A 16,258-nucleotide genomic window follows, 5' to 3' on the forward strand; every position below is an offset into this window, starting at 1 on the left:
ACTTGGCCTCTCAACTCCAGATCTGAGACTTGCCTGAAGCAAGAATCCATTTAGGGACAGAACTAAGATCAAACATTTCCAACACTTTTCTCCATTTCTGCCATCCCATCAGCTATGTGAGCACTCTGAAATAGTGAAAGGAATACAGGCTCTCTTTGGGGGCTGGGATGCAATGCAAACATTTGATGCCCAAGAAGAGAGTCTATAAATAAGGAACAGAACCCATAGAATTGTGCTTGCAATTTTGAAGCCTGGAAATTCCTGTCCTAAATTGTTTCTCCCCTCTGGGCTCAGCCTAGAGGATCCAGTGCTTAGTGGACAAGGCACGATGCTGAAGTCCACAGCTGGCCACAAGGTGGCAGGATGTCCCCAGCAAGGATTCTCAAGCCCACTCTTCTCTCAAGAGCCAATCTTTGCTCCAGTCCAAACTTCACACCAGAGCAGAACAGGCCAGGGCATTCGCTGATATCTGATGCCCAAGATGACAGACTGAATCTCCAGAACCCTCTTATTATATATTGTGTTCTTATAAAGATAAAAATACCTCAAAAAGATGGGACACCTTTGGCTCAGTCAGTGAAGCATCTGCCTTCGGATTAGGTCATGATCTCAGGGTGTGGGCTCGAGCCCTTGCATTGAGTTCCCGGCTCAGTGCTCAGGAGAGTCTGCTTTTCCCTCTCCTTTGCCCCATCCCTGGCTTGTGCTTTCTCTCTCTCAAATGAATAAATAAAATCTTTAAAAAAGAAAGAAAAGAAAAGATCTCAAAAAGAATAAACAAATCTAAATGATTTCCATATAACTCAATTACCATACACATTTTAATACCTGGATTTTCCTGCCAACCTATTTCTGAGCTATCTTCTCTTTTAATCCTTACAAAAGTGAATGTTTAGGGGTTATAGAATAATTTAAATAATAGCCTAAGGATATACAAGGTTTTACATAGACTCTTGGTTTTGGCAGATGACTATCTTATCCAGAAGATTATCCATGTTAATGCCTTCATTTTCCCAAAAAAGAAACTAGTATTGCCAGAAGTTAATAAATTTGCTAAGACAACACAGAAAGGCAGTTCAGAACTGAGACCAGAACTTTTGTTCCCTAACTTTCAGGATAGTTTGGACTAATTTTGATTTTTTATTTAGCAGTCTCAAGAAAGTCATGATTTTTCTTTACCCTAGAGGACAGAAAACCACTATCAAGTAAAGCAACAAAGAGACAATCTGTGTGATTCAAGTAGTTAAGCTGGCTCTGTATTAGAGATTCAACAATGGTTGGGACAAAAACTGAGGAACACTGTAATTACTACAATAGTAACCCTACCCCTCCCCCAAAAAAAAAGCCCTAACAGGTGATCCAGGGTTAAAACCTCTCTAGAACCTGAAAAAGAACCTGCCAAGTCACACCCACTCAACTGCAATATGAAATTGAATAAAATGCAGACAGGAGAAGCAAAATGCCTCTCTCTGGAGACCCTGAGCCCTGTCTTACAAGGTGTGACTCTGAAGTAATGTGTATGATTTTAAAAGAAACACAACCAGAGCTTTCTAAGTGAGCCCTGTGTACTCTAAAGCAGTCACTTTGGGAAGCTGCATATTTGCGCCAGAGATGCAGCAGCAGCTCTATTAACTCTTTTTTGGGACTTGCTTTCAGAGATTCAGTGTGTCCTGCAAAATGCCTACCGTGGCATAAATCTTGATGGTGTGATGGTAAGGGTGAAAATTTCCAGAGTCAACTCAGGAAAAAGGTGGATGGTCAAGGCAGAAAATAACATTTGGGGAATAAACTGAGTTGCATATAGTCACTGAGTTCATTTCCACTGTGTTTCATCTAGTGGAAAAGATTCACCTTCATGGAGGCAGTCAGAAAAAAACCTTACAGCTTTATGAATATGTGTCTTACTGATTTCAAACTAAAGGCTTCTTAATTCCAGTTCTTAATCATTTATAAGTTTAGAAGTTACTCTTCTGACTCCTAACTCATGTTTAAGCTCCACTAAGGGAAAGGCCACTTATTAGATTGAATCATATAAAATTGCTGCCATTTAACCATATTTGACCCACAAAAATCATACGGTTCAAGCTAACACATTTGACATCTTAATATTTTAGCACAGTGGCTAACGGAATTCAACAGTGTTAATTAATATTACTGTGCTGAGATGAACAATCCCGAATGTCAATACTGAATTGCCAGAGAATATACCAGTGTAGCCTTCCAAGAGGTAAGCATCAGTTTTCTTCTTTGGTAGTTCTTTTTTTTTTTTTTTTTTAAGATTTTACTTACTAGAGAGAGTATGAATGGTACAGAAAGAGGCAGAGAGAGAAGCAGACTCCCCACTGAGCAAGGAGCCCAACATGAGGCTCCATCCCAGGACCCTAACCTAAGAACATGACCTGAGCTGAAGGCAGACGCTCAACCGACTGAGCCACCTGGGCACTCCTCCCTTGGTAGTTCTACTTTTCATGCACTGGGGTTTTTTTCATGAACTAATTTAAGTAGTGCATCTTAAAGGTGAAAAGGTCTGTCAAGCATACCAACAACAGCCTTTCCCAACAGAGCTGTTCCATAAGAAACATCAGTCTTATCCTAAGTCATAATCCACATGTGATAGCCATAATCAAAGGCAGTTTTGTCTACTTGATACCTCCAGGTCCTAGGACTCAGCTACCCAGGCCAGATGATCTGATTTGAACATAATCAATTTCACTAAGTAACAGAGTATACCCTTGGCCTTCCCGCTTCCCTCCCGCAGGGCAGATGTGACCCTGCAAATCATCTTTGAAGTTATTGTGCTACAAGCCATCTTTCCCCTCTGGTTCTTCTGATGCTTCATTTCTGGCTCTCTTTTTCCTTATCCTATATTTACCATCAAAATATGATTAGAGAAGCCACTCTGTTTTTCATTCACTTGAGCATGCAGGCAGTGTCAGCCAGTATGTCCAACCTGCTGGACACAAAGGACTCATTGATTATAGCATAGAGCTTTCTGGTTATTATTTCAGCATAAAATATCATATAACATTTGGATGGAAAACTGTGTGTGCCATCCCTCTGCCTCTTACAGAATACTTCTCTCAGGAGAAGCTTTGATTAAGGAAAAACATCACTGATCAAGCCTGGCCCTGAGGAATTTATCAGTGATCAATAAAGCTATCAAGATCCTATGTTGAGGAGGGGCTTCCCAACTAGAACCGGGCATGCCCTGAGCAGAAGAACAGACGCTAGTGAGCATGCCCTGTGCCTCCATCCCAACAGTTCCCACTCCTCAGAAGTCATCGGTACAAACTCATTCTACACATTCAACTCTTGTGACAAATTTTATATTGTTGACCTGTGCCTCATAATGAAAAGAGTGGGGCTACGTGGCTGTAGAATTATGATCTCTGCCGGGGGTTTCCTGCTAAATCCCAGGCAGGTGGAGGTGTACAAACGTCCTTTGTGTCAGCCCACAAGCAACTGAGCTGACCTGGCTTCCAGATCCCTTTTCGTTATTGTTTCTTGTGTGTTTTTCTTAACTATATTTTGTGATTATAAAAGCAGTATCTTTTCAATCCTAAAAAATTTGGTCATATGCAAAACATACATCTATGAAATCATCACACTGCACCCCTTAAACTTATATGATGTTGAATCTTAATTATACCTCAATAAAGCCGGGGGGGTGGTTAGAAAACGTTGATACAATATTTTTTAAAAAGAAAAACTGAAACAATGTATTCTTATTCCCCAGGATTATCACAGTTAACACCTGTGTGTATATACTTCCAACTTTCCTCATGCACATAAATATGCATCATATATATATATATCATTCGTATACATACTGATACATAATCACTCATTTTTCCATGTTTATACATTTTCTTCTAATCTAATATCTTTCAAATCCCTGCCCCTGCCATTGTACCCAAAATATATGTTATTGTTAGTTTAGCTACACCGGCACCCAATCTAGGACTATGTGTTACATGTGGTGGTTATGTTCCTTATATTCTTTCAATATAGAACAATCATCTCTCACTATGCATCACTGAGTTGTTGAAGAGAGCAAGCCAGTTGCCAAGCTAAACTCCCACCCTCTGAATTCCTCTGGATTTATTTGCCTTATTGCTTCCTTAGGCTATCTATCATTAATCTTATCCTCCCACCCCCTTATTCCTTGTAAACTGGAAAGTAGATCCAAAGGATTAGCTTCAAACATTTCCTGGCTAGAATCCATCAGAGAAGTAGTATACTTCATATTGTGCCACACCAGGAGACACAGACATAACCCACAGACATAACCCACAGACATAACCCTTGCCTACTGGATTAGGGGCTTAATCAGGAATCAATCAGGAAGTGACCTTTGGGGTATTATTTTGGCAAATTATTTTCCAGACTCTAAACCTTTCTAACCAATATCCTGATCCCAAAACCATATCATAAGTAGAGAAGAACAGATTGGACTCGTTTGAGATGTGAGGTAGAGCAGGGAAAAGACAAGACTTGCTGGTGCTTAGAGCTGGCAGGAGGAGTATTATGGCATTTACACTGTTTCCACTGTCCAAAGTACTTGATAGATGGTAATGCAACACGGCTTAAGCTCACAAGCCCGGGGAGGTAGGTGACACTACACAAGTGGTGAAGTCAACACAGGGTGCTATGTAATTTGTTTCCCAAAGAGTTCTTCACAGGAGACCATCCAGGACTCTGATTTTTCTTTGAACACAAAGTTAAAATGCTAGGCTCACACGTGCAAGTTCTTCCAAAACAGAATCTGAATTTAAGCACACACACACTGCCCCTAACCCTAGCCAGAAGAGCCTGATCTAAGCTTCAGCTGCAATCTCATGGGCTGGACATTGTCACGACAAGGAGGCAACAGCAGGGGCCTGACCCCATCTCCCCACCTGCTCACTTCTCATCTCAGTTTCCATCCGGGGTGCAATAACTGACAATGACCCCATTCAGTGACATTGCTGAACTATGGTTGCTGAGTTCACTGCTAGAGAGGGAACATCAAACGGAGCCCTCTCCCAGGTACATATACCATTAGCACTCACCACCACCAGGAACAAGGGCCAGGAACCCAAAGGTGATTTGGTCCTCTTGTTAGCCATGCTACTTGTATTGCTTTCTTTTTCAAGATGAAGGTAGTACAATATTTGAGACAGTTCGAAAAAACCTCAATTTGTCAATCCTATAAGCAAGTACAACTGGAAAGCCTCAAAGAGAAGATGTCTCTGAAGATGTTTGCTTCCGTACCCCTGAGCAAAACATTCGCACAATAGATCAGAGCCAAAGTGGCTCCATTTGAGACTGCCAGGATGGCCTAATTTCAGAATAATAACAAAGATGTGAAATTAACCTGGATAAGGCAAATTGGTCAGGATAAGAGAGGGAAAGAAAATAAACACCACATACCCCAAAGGCCATGCATGCACGTGCACACACGAACAAAGCCGGAATTTGGCCTCAAGCAAATATAATAGATTTAAACAGTCTGGTTCAACTGAAAGTCTTTGGGCATCTCCAGGAAGTGTCCCCATCTTCCCTGCCATATAGAAAGAAGGTTTGATAGGTCTCCTGGAACTACTTGGCGAGCATCAGCCTGCAGTGGCCTTCTGAGTGCCCAGAATTAACAAGGAGTTCTCTGCAGGGCTAGTGGACACACAGCCTTTGGTCAAACAAATTCAATAAGTTCTGTCTAAGTGATCCAACCAGGTAAATTTCCTCCTAATGGACATCAAGTTGAAGATTAAAAGGAAAAAGAAGAGCACAGTACTTAGAAAATGGGTCCTACAGGCTGTTGTACCTGCTGCTTCAACTCTAGGAAGACTCCTCTAGTCTCTGCTTTTAGTACAACTTGTACAACCAATTCAGCTGGAAACAGGCCTGCTGCCCTGCCAACAGCCCTCATTAGCTGCCTTGGACCTGTTGAAAAGCTGAAAATAGAACCTCAAGCCATTTTCTCTGCAGCTCGACTTTAAATATTAGCAGCAGCCCAGTTATGCCATCGTTTTAAAGTACTTGTCCCTTTTTGCCTCTTTGGAACCCCTGACCACCACACTACTTTTCTTTGGGAAAAAGGTTTTTATGTAAAGGGTGAAGTGCCTTTCTTTTTATTTGCTTTCTCCCTATGTGGCTAGAGATGCTATTTTTCTTCTTGATGGCTTTTATACTTGGTTAAAATCACCTAGAAAAAAATCAATTGGGAAGAATAGAGTATTTCCTTAGTTACCCATTAGCCACAGTAACTAAAGTCCACAGAAATCCATTTCTCGTTTCTATTAAAATTTTATAAGCATTTAAAGTATTCACTTGGATGCTGTGGGTTTTCCTTCTTGCATCTCAACTGAGCTGCTTTTCCACCATGAGTTCTAAAGCCTGGCTGATTTTCCTCAGTGGCTTTATTTAAAATATATATTTTTTTTTTACTAATAAGTAAAATGTTCATTAAACCTAGTGACCTTTGAATTTCCTAACTTGATTTTCCTCAGCTGGAGCCAATCCTTGACAAAGCGTCAGTTGATAGGCACACACACACATTAAGCTATCTGCCCCAGGATGTATTTTTCTCCCTGACTCTCTGCATTCAAGGATGGGTTCCCTACAAATCATGGCCAAAATTCACCTTAACTTGCCTTTCCTAGTTTTAAGCTGATACAAATGGCCACTCTGGCACATCGGTGGAATAGAATTGTGCCAACCCCCCAATACCACTCTCCAGATCCTTATTATCCTAAAGTTATCTAACCTCACCAGGGCTAAGCACATCTTGTAAACCCCTAGAGGCTCTCAAAAATCAGACCTCTTGGGGATCTTATTTAAAACACATGCCTGCACTGGGAGTTATATGTAAGTGATGAATCACTAAATTCTACACCTGGAACCAATTTTACCCTATATGTTAACTAACTAGAATTTAAATAAAAACTTGGGGGAAAAAACAAAAAAAGTTTTCCTAAACCCCCCAAAATAATGGCAGGGGACCAGGACAGTTGTCCAATGAGGAGTTTATGTCATACAAAGTAAAAAATGCAAATTTCATTATGAAAAGTGTGAAAATGAGTTTCCTTCAAGAAAAACAGAACAAAGCAAAACAAAACAACCCACAGATTTCCAGGCCCCACCTCCCACAGACTCTAATCCAGGAGGTGTTACAGGGCTCCATGAATCTGCAATTTCAACAACCTCCTGTCCTCCCCTAGGGGAAGCAACCCTGGAACTCATTTTGACAAACCAGTGACCTCTAAGACTGTTCATCTCAATGGCTTTTGATCAGTGCTGTGTTCATTCTTTTATTCAACAAATAGTGACTTACCATGGGTAGGATGTCACTGAAAGGGCAGGTAGATTTCACATGGGCCCCTACCCTCCAGGAATTTATAGTCTAGTGGGAGAAATGAGACATAAACATACATAACTATCTAAGGGAGTAAGAGATTTATGAGAGAGGACCAGAGTTCAGCAGAAGAGGTAATATCAAGGGAGGGGATGGGGCGTGACTTTATGGAAAACTGACATATGTATCATACCTGAAATAACATGTAGTATTTGGGAACACAGAGATAGAAAAAAAGGAGACATTTTGAAAAAGAGAGGGTGTGAGCAATGACAGAGTAGGGAGGCATGAGATCTGTGTGGGGAAGAGGGGACCATTTAACTGACTTGGAGCACAGGGAATAGGAAGGTGCAGAGGAAGAAATGAGCTTATGAAGACTGTGGCCAGTTCTGGAGGGCTTTGAATGCCCTGGTCACAAGGAAGAGCTTGGGATATCCCTGGCAAAGGGGTGGACTATGAGTAGAGTTGTAAGTAGCCTCAAGTTGTGCCAAGCAAGTAGCAATACTGGGTGGGCATTTGTCCAGTGTTGTGGGAAGAAAGTGTTCTGAGCTCGTCTTTGTAAGGATCCCTCAACCCTACTGTCCAGCCCAGAGTCTCATACATTACTGTTCAGGATAAGTTGTCCAGTGTAAGCTCACATCTTGCCTTGCACTAACCTCTTAATGTTCAGAAAGGGCTAGAGCTTTTATCAGTGGATTTTATCACCACAGAGCTTGTAAATGTACCTTGAGATGGAAGGAAGAAGAAAAATGCTGAGAGTGTGCCATGCTCTCACACTTCTATCCTCTTGAGAACACTTCTACCTCTCTAGTCATACTGCAACACACACACACACACACACACAAGTCAAAACTTGGGGGAGCCTGAGCTATTCTCTATTGGCAAGCTAAAAATAAAAATACAGTGGTATTGAGACTAGACCTTCCCTGACAATATTTCCCATATCTGGTTTAATGAATTAGTTTCATTTATGTATATAGCACTTTGTAGATTTGCGTGGGAGGTTGCAGATTCTGTTATCTGCTCAGGGAAAAGTTTGACCATAACTATTAAATCTATCATTCTTTCTGCAGTCAAAATAGTTCTACCTCCAGCACACCACTGCCCACCTCGAATAGAGGTCTTCCACTCAGGGGCTGCCTGTCCATCTGCATATAAAAAGATTCTGTGAAAATCCATAATTAGAAGGCTAATGCCTCTGAATGCACTTCAGAATCATCAAGAGCATAAATTACATGAGCAAATTATATCAATATATTCAGCGGCCACCCTATTTTTCACCTTCTGTGTTTCTAATCAGAAATACAAAACAACATGTGAACGAGAAAAAAATGAATTGCAATCAGATGCAGGGACCCAGAAGAAGCAGATGGACATTAGGATTACTGGCCCAGGTGATGGGTCATATCTCCAGGAAATCTAATCAGAGGCGAGAATAACATGTACTTTTTCAGGGAAGGGGGAGGGAAGGAGGGCTTTTTCTGCTTTCTTTGTGACAGCAACACAACCGTTAGCAACTGCAATTTGTTTCCTGTGACCTTTTTGCACATCTAATATTATGAAGAACCATTTTACGAGGAATTAAGAATCTAGCGCCTGCTACCCTCCACTGGTTTTCCTCCTGATAGGGAAAATATGCCCACAAATTAAAGACATGTATTAGCGGCCTGGTCCTGCTGCCCCACTGGCCCCTGCGTCATGTAACCTGATCATTGTGGAACATGCTTGAGGAGAGGCCCGGAAGAATGACCTGAACACTCATGTCCCCTCAATGTGTAACATGCTCTGACATAGTCTCACAGTGAGCTTTCTGGCACTGTAACTTTCCAGAGTTTCACTCCACTGTGATGTTGCCCCACAACCTAATGAGAAACTCTTTGGTGTAAACGGAATCCAGTGAAGATCCAGGAAAGGTACTCCCTGCTCTGCCTCCATGAAACATAATCGTTTGTCATTCCTCTTCCAATCCCATTCTCGAATTGTCACATCAGTGGTGGGGTGATCCTGGGGCAGCTCCAAGGCAAGTGCAAGTGCAGACAGACCAAAGAGAATATGGGGCCATAGTTAACAACATTGTATTGGATACTTGGAAATTGCTCTGAGAGCAAAGCTTCAATGTTCTTTTTATAATGGCAACAACAGCAAAATGGTAATTATGTGAAGTGAAGGATGTGTTAACTAACCTTATTGTGGTAAACATTTCACAACATATATGTGTATCAGATCATTGTACACCTTCAGCTTATGTATGCAATGTTTTATGTCAATTATATCTCAATAAAACTGGAGTAAAAAAATTTTAATGAAAAAAATGGAATGTGGATCCTCACAAGTCAATGCTGGCCTCTGTGGAGACCTGGAATTAGCTGCTGGCCAAGATTGCAGTGATAGGGGATCTTTAGCAGGAGATCAATTTGCAAGCTGGTTCTTGCTGGGGGAACATCTAAGACCTGCAAAAGTAGTCCATTTTCTCTCTTGGGCACCTGAGGTGTCTGCCAAAGCTCCTGGCCCTAACCCACTCCCTCAGGCATAGCATAAATGCTCTTATTTTTTTTTAATGCTCTTAGAAGTAACCTACACATACACACACAGATGGGGAGCAGACATACACACCTACTCACACATATGCAAACTGCCACTGGTTGGAAGGGCTGGAAACATGGCTCTTCTAGAGGGATGCTCTCTGTACATGCTTCAATCCTGGAGCCCTCAGATTTCTGATTCCTGGGGCAAAGGGCCTAAAACTATGCTCTTCAGTATGGTGACCACTAGTCACATGAACTGAGCACTTGGAGTGGGGCGAGATCTGAATTGAGATCTGAACTGGGCTTTGGGTGCAAAATACACATAAAACTTAGAGGACTCAGCATGAAAAACAACAAATGTAAAATACAATGAAATGTTGAAATGAGAATATGTTGAATGGTATTGGTTTCTTATTGCTAGTGAGACAAATTCCCACTAAATTTAGTACCTTAAAACAATACGCATTTATTATCATACAGGCTGAGAGGTCAAAAGTCCAAAATGGGTCTCACGGAACTAAAATGAAGGTGTCAGCAGGACTATGCTCCTTCTGGAGGCTCTAGGGGAAAGCCTTGTTTCCGTATTTTTACCAGCCTCCAGAGGCCACCCACATACTTCAGCTCACAGACCCCTTTCTCCATCTTCAGAGCCATTGGCAGTGTTCCACCTGCCTGATCATTCTTTTGTAGAAACATCTTCCTCTGACCACAGCCAGGAAAGGCTTTCAGCTTTCAAGGATCCATGTGTGATTAGATCAGGTCCAGATAATCCAGAATAATCCAGAACTATCTTTCCATCTCTTAATTTAATCATGCCTGCAAAGTTCCTTTTGTCATACAGGGTAACATGGATATGTGAGATTAAATATTAAAATCAATTTTGGCAGTTTCTTTTCATCTTCTTAATGTGTCTACTAGACAAATTTTAAATTACATATGTGGATTACATTGCATTTTTATAGGACAATGCTAGTCTAGGGCCTTTTAATCACTGATATTTACTAATACAGGAGGAGCTTAGATCCTCTCCAGGGCATTGGGTACAGCACTGGGGTGACCTCTACTCTTAGAACACAGCCATATGGCATATCCTCGAGACTGTTATGAGTGTTCTTTGCTTAGGGTGACCATATGCATCTGCTTAGGGTGACCATATGCATCTGTTTACAGGGCAGTCCTGGTTTACAATAATGCCCCAACAGAATTATTCCTAGAATTCTGCTCATTCTCAAAATATCCTGGCATAAATGATAGATTAAATGTGTGCCCTATTAATGTGTTATACATGAAGATGCTGCTCACTCACCATTAGTCAAGGGGAACCTCCAATCAAGTTGCTAGTGGTAGAAATGGGTTTGCATTAATCTGCACACTCCACCCCCAAGTCTTTCTTTCTCAGTCCTCCTTATGACAAGGAATCCATCAGCAAGCACAACTGACCAGTGCATCTGCCTCCACAGGCCACAGCAAATTGATCATCTGTAAGCTGATCAACTTCTGGGTTTTCTGTTTGTTTTTTGTTTTTGTTTTTAACTTCTGGGTTTTTAAAGTATACTTTGTTGTTGTCCTTTTATTATTATAAAAATAGTGCATATTAGGGGACGCCTAGGTGGCTCAACAGTTGAGCGTCTGCCTTTGGCCCAGGGCGTGATCCTGGAGACCCGGGATCGAGTCCCACATCGGGCTCCCTGCATGGAGCCTGCTTCTCCCTCTGCCTGTGTCTCTGCCTCTCTCTCTCTCTGCGTCTCTCATGAATAAATAAATAAAATCTTTTAAAAAAATAGTGCATATTATACATATAAATCGCTACAATAGATTGGATGAGCACTGGGTGTTATATGTTGGCAAATTGAATTTAAATTTAAAAATGTAAAAAAAATAAAAAATAAAACAAAATGAATTTAAAAAAATAAATCACTACAATAATCCATAAGGTGAAAATGTATGTCTCCTACAATTCTCCACATGTGCCCTCATAGCTAAGCACTGTTAACTGTCTGCTGAATACGTCTTTAGGTGTTCTCTGGGCAACAGGATTAGTTGAATAGTCTCAGACCAGTGAAGAAAAAGGGAGAAGCTGGCTTTACTGTTTTTGGACTCAGCTCCCCCAACCCATTCACACAAGAAAGATGAATTGCAGTTCAACTAGTTAAACTCAATCATTCAGTAATGGTGAAATCTCCAGTTTCAACTTTCTCTCTAGGTAACACTTAGTGAAACTCGGGAAGTGTAATTATCAGTGATCAATTCAAAGCCCTAGTCTTTGTCTGAAGATGCTTGAGGTACAGAAGGGAATTCCAGACCCACCTCCTCACACCGTCTAATGTCTGTTCTAGCACCTCTCCTAATGGGGTGTCTGAGTGCCTGTATGTGTGCAGGTGTGCACATTTGGAGGGTACAGTCCTCGTTCCACTGGCTATTGCTACCTCTCTGTGAAGAAGTGACTAGAAAGCTAGTGCTGTCCATTGGACAATTGGTCTCACAGTTATACCCTCCTACATATATTCTAACAGATTTTGTGACTATATTCCCCTAGGTCTTAGTATTTAAGTTTATTATATATAATTACTTCAATTGTTAAATAAAACACACAGATGATTCTCAATATTTATGTAATTGCAACCTAAAAACAAAAAGAAACTGAAAGTAGCGAGAGAAGAAACCAAGCAAATCTTGCGCAGATTATTCCCATCATAAACAAGCTAGCCATATGCAGTATAAGGGAGAAGTGATGCCCAGGGCCACTCAGGGGCTGCCTGTTGCAGCACTTAGCTGATGGCAAGACCAAAACATAAAATAAAACTTATCACGAAACTCAGGAAAACTATGCAGAGACAACCAAGAAGAAAGACAAAAACATGATGCATAAGAGAAGGAGATGAGTGTTCTACAGAAATCCAGCCCAAGAATTCAACATCCAATGAGTAGAAGTTCTAGTAAGAGAGTGGACAAAGTGGAGAAGATGAAATTATAAATAATCAAGACAATACTGATAATACATTTCAGATTGAAAATTCTCAGCCTGGTGAATGAAAAAAGAATCATGAAGATAGAATTTTGAAAGCTAATCTTAAGAGAAAACTAGTGACTCCTGTACAAAGAACTGGTCATCAGAGTAATATCAGGTCGAAGATGGAGGATAGAACGATGCCTTCAAAATTCTAAATGAAAATTGTCTTCAGCCTAGCACTCTACCCAGTCAAATGATCAATCAAGGAAAATGGAGGAAATTATATTTTTAGATAGGTTCTTAGAACATACATCCCCTGAACCCTTTTTAAGGAAGCTTATGAAGGACATATTCTGACAAAATAATAGCTGATATATGTATAAAGTACTTTTTGCACCAGGCACTATTGGAAGAGCTTTACATATATTAACTAGTTTACTCCTCACCATGTCCCATTTTCCCAAAAGGAAACTAGGCACAGAGAAGTTAGGTGATTTGCTCAAAATCTCACAGCTAGAGTGAAATAAGTCAATCGGAGAAGGACAAACATTATATGGTCTCACTCATTTGGGGAATATAAAAAATAGTGAAAGGGAATAAAGGGGGAAGGAGAAAAAATGAGTGGGAAATATGAGAAAGGGAGACAAAACATGAGAGACTCCAGACTCTGGGAAATGAACTAGGGGTGGTTGAAAGGGAGATGGGTGGGGGGTGGGGGTGACTGAGTGATGGGCACTGAGGGGAGCACTTGATGGGATGAGCACTGGGTGATATTCTATATGTTGGCAAATTGAACACCAATAAAAAATAGATTTATATAAAAAAAAATCTCACAGCTAGTCAGAAGTGGAGAAAGAAGGCAAGGCATCCAGAAAAAACGGGATTCAACCTAGACAAGGGCTCAGAAAAACTCAGGATAATGTGAAGTGTAGCCCCAACATGCCCACTGATGAACTGATAATGGAGCACTGTTGGTCCAATGTGGAGCTGAAGGATGGGATAGAGGAATCTGGCAGGGAAGCCTGCAAGGAGGAGGAATTAGCTGATAAATTATCTAATATTTTGACTATCTGAAAAATGAAATTGATCAGTGTGTGACAAATCTGGTAGGATGTATTCACACTACTTGGCTCTATAGCTAAGACATAATGATGTGAACACTGATCTGATTTTGTAAAAAAGTGTTTTGCTATAAAATAAAATGGGAAGAAGGGATAATGTGTGTGTGATGAGAGGCAGGGGAGTAACACAGTGTAAGAAATCTAAATCCTTGTTAGCCAAAGACGGAGATGAAAAGAAAATGTCTCAAATCAATAAATCAGAAATAATATAAGCATATTCTTCAGTTAAACAGCAGCAAATATTGGAATAAATGTTTAAAAGCATTTTTTAAGCATTTGCCTTCAGGAACTGAGACACAAGGTGAAAAGGGGCAGAAAATTTTAGTACTATATAATTTTCTAAATTCATCATTCAAAATATGAATTAGTAATCAAATTTTATTATTACATTTCAATTATATACAAAGAGATAACTAACAAGAAGTATGGAAAAATATGTTGACCCAAATATATCAGGTCTGACCTGTTCCAGGTCAGAATTCAGATATAGTAACAATTTTTTGCAAATGGTATAATATGGAATATTAAATATAAAAAGACATTAAGAAGTTTAAAACATATACAATTACCCAAAACCTTTTATTTAATATAAATTTATCATGCAAATCAACACTTGTAGCCTGTGGCTTTTCTGATGCTTCTTGTGTTTAAAACTAGAGGTGAATTTGTCATTTGGATATTATGAGAGTCATGTTAGGTGTAAGTTTTTTCCTTTAAACCGTTTTGAATTTTGCTAAATTTTCTTCAATTACAATACATTGATTTTCTAATCAGAAGAGGTTTAAGGGAGATTCTTTTTAAAGAACTTTGGCAATGTATTTGGATTTTAAAATCAGATTCAGAAACTACTTTGATATAACCAAAAATTTAATTAGAGAAGAAAGAACTTAAGCAAGGAAAATTAATTTAAAAGGAAGAAGATTGGAAAGGCAAAATGTCTCTGTATCATACGATAACATTGGATTTTTCTAAGTGACTCAAGCCTAACATTACACATTCCAAAATAATTTATTTCACATGTTTTGTTGTAATAGGACTCTCATCAAATGTTACTTCAAATGAGGGTCCACGGGCTGAGGACTGGAAATCCTTTGTCACCTAGTGCTCAGTGTGATGGTAAATGCTCGAGCATAAAATGCAGAGGAGCTCTGGGCTGTCTCCTACCCAACATATAATTCCAAGAAGGAAGGGAGAGAGAAGAGAGTGAAGTGATAGCAAAAGTCCTTTCTTTTTGAAACTGTTCGCCGTGCACAAATGAGGAATCTAAGGAAAGCAACCCAGAAGCCCCATAAATGCATGGGTGTCCATTTCTAGGCTGGAGGCATGGCTGTTACACAGGGGACTGTGCAGAGTTTCATGTCAGAAGGTGGCTTGATGGAACCCTCTTCCCTCACTGGTAATTTACTTAAATGCCAAAAGCCTTAACTCAGCCTGTCAACAGCTCCATGTAACATTTAACACGCATGACCTCACTTGATTCTCTGACTCTCCTTAAGTACTTTAAAAACACATTATCATCTCATCTCAATTTACGGCAGGGTCTTAAAGAAATGCCATTTCTCGAAATGAAATGTTACATGAATCACAGCTGCAAAGTGCTATGACAAAGCTCGCCTGATTCCCTGACACCCCACAGCACACTCAAGGCAAGAAATCTTCTGCTCTCAAAACAAAGAGAAAGCATGTGTGTCTGTTACAGAAGTCCTGGCACCAAGGAGTGGCCTCAAGGGGGATACACAAATTCCTGTTCAAAAACAGAACGCAGATTTCTGGGTCATCTTTGTTATGTTCCCCGAATCACCATGTAACCATTTGGTCCAAGTCTAGGGAGAAAACTTTTAGAATGGCCCTGGAATCTGAGATACCTTCCAAGGCCATGAGACTGCCTGGAATAGAGGAGTATGCCTTAAAATGTCCCTAGAAAGTCTGGTCCAATATTCAAGAGCACTGACCCGAGAGTACCTTGGGATAAAGGTCTGAAAAGATGCCTGAACTGAGCCTGAAGCCGATTCTCTAGCACTTTTAGGCAAGTTATCCTTAGATGTCTTCAATAATAACCTGCAAGGTCCCCAGACAAGAAAAGGCTCTGAAGAACCCTCAAAGGCAATGGAAGAGCCAGAATGTTCTATGGCATAGGTATAATAATAGTCCCCAGAATAACCTGGTACTTCCTGGAGGCCACCCCCTAGCCCCTTAACTGGCGTTCTACAGCCACCACATTCTGACAGGCATTGATCAGAACCTTTCCCAGAGTCCTGCCTGTGTCCTGGATGAACTTCAAATGTCTGCCAAAGATCTTCACTCTCCCAGCCACACTCTACCTCCATCCCAT

The sequence above is a fragment of the Nyctereutes procyonoides genome, unplaced genomic scaffold, assembly GCF_905146905.1.
Source record: "Nyctereutes procyonoides isolate TBG_1078 unplaced genomic scaffold, NYPRO_anot_genome, whole genome shotgun sequence".
In the NCBI taxonomy this organism is placed as follows: Eukaryota; Metazoa; Chordata; class Mammalia; order Carnivora; family Canidae; genus Nyctereutes; species Nyctereutes procyonoides.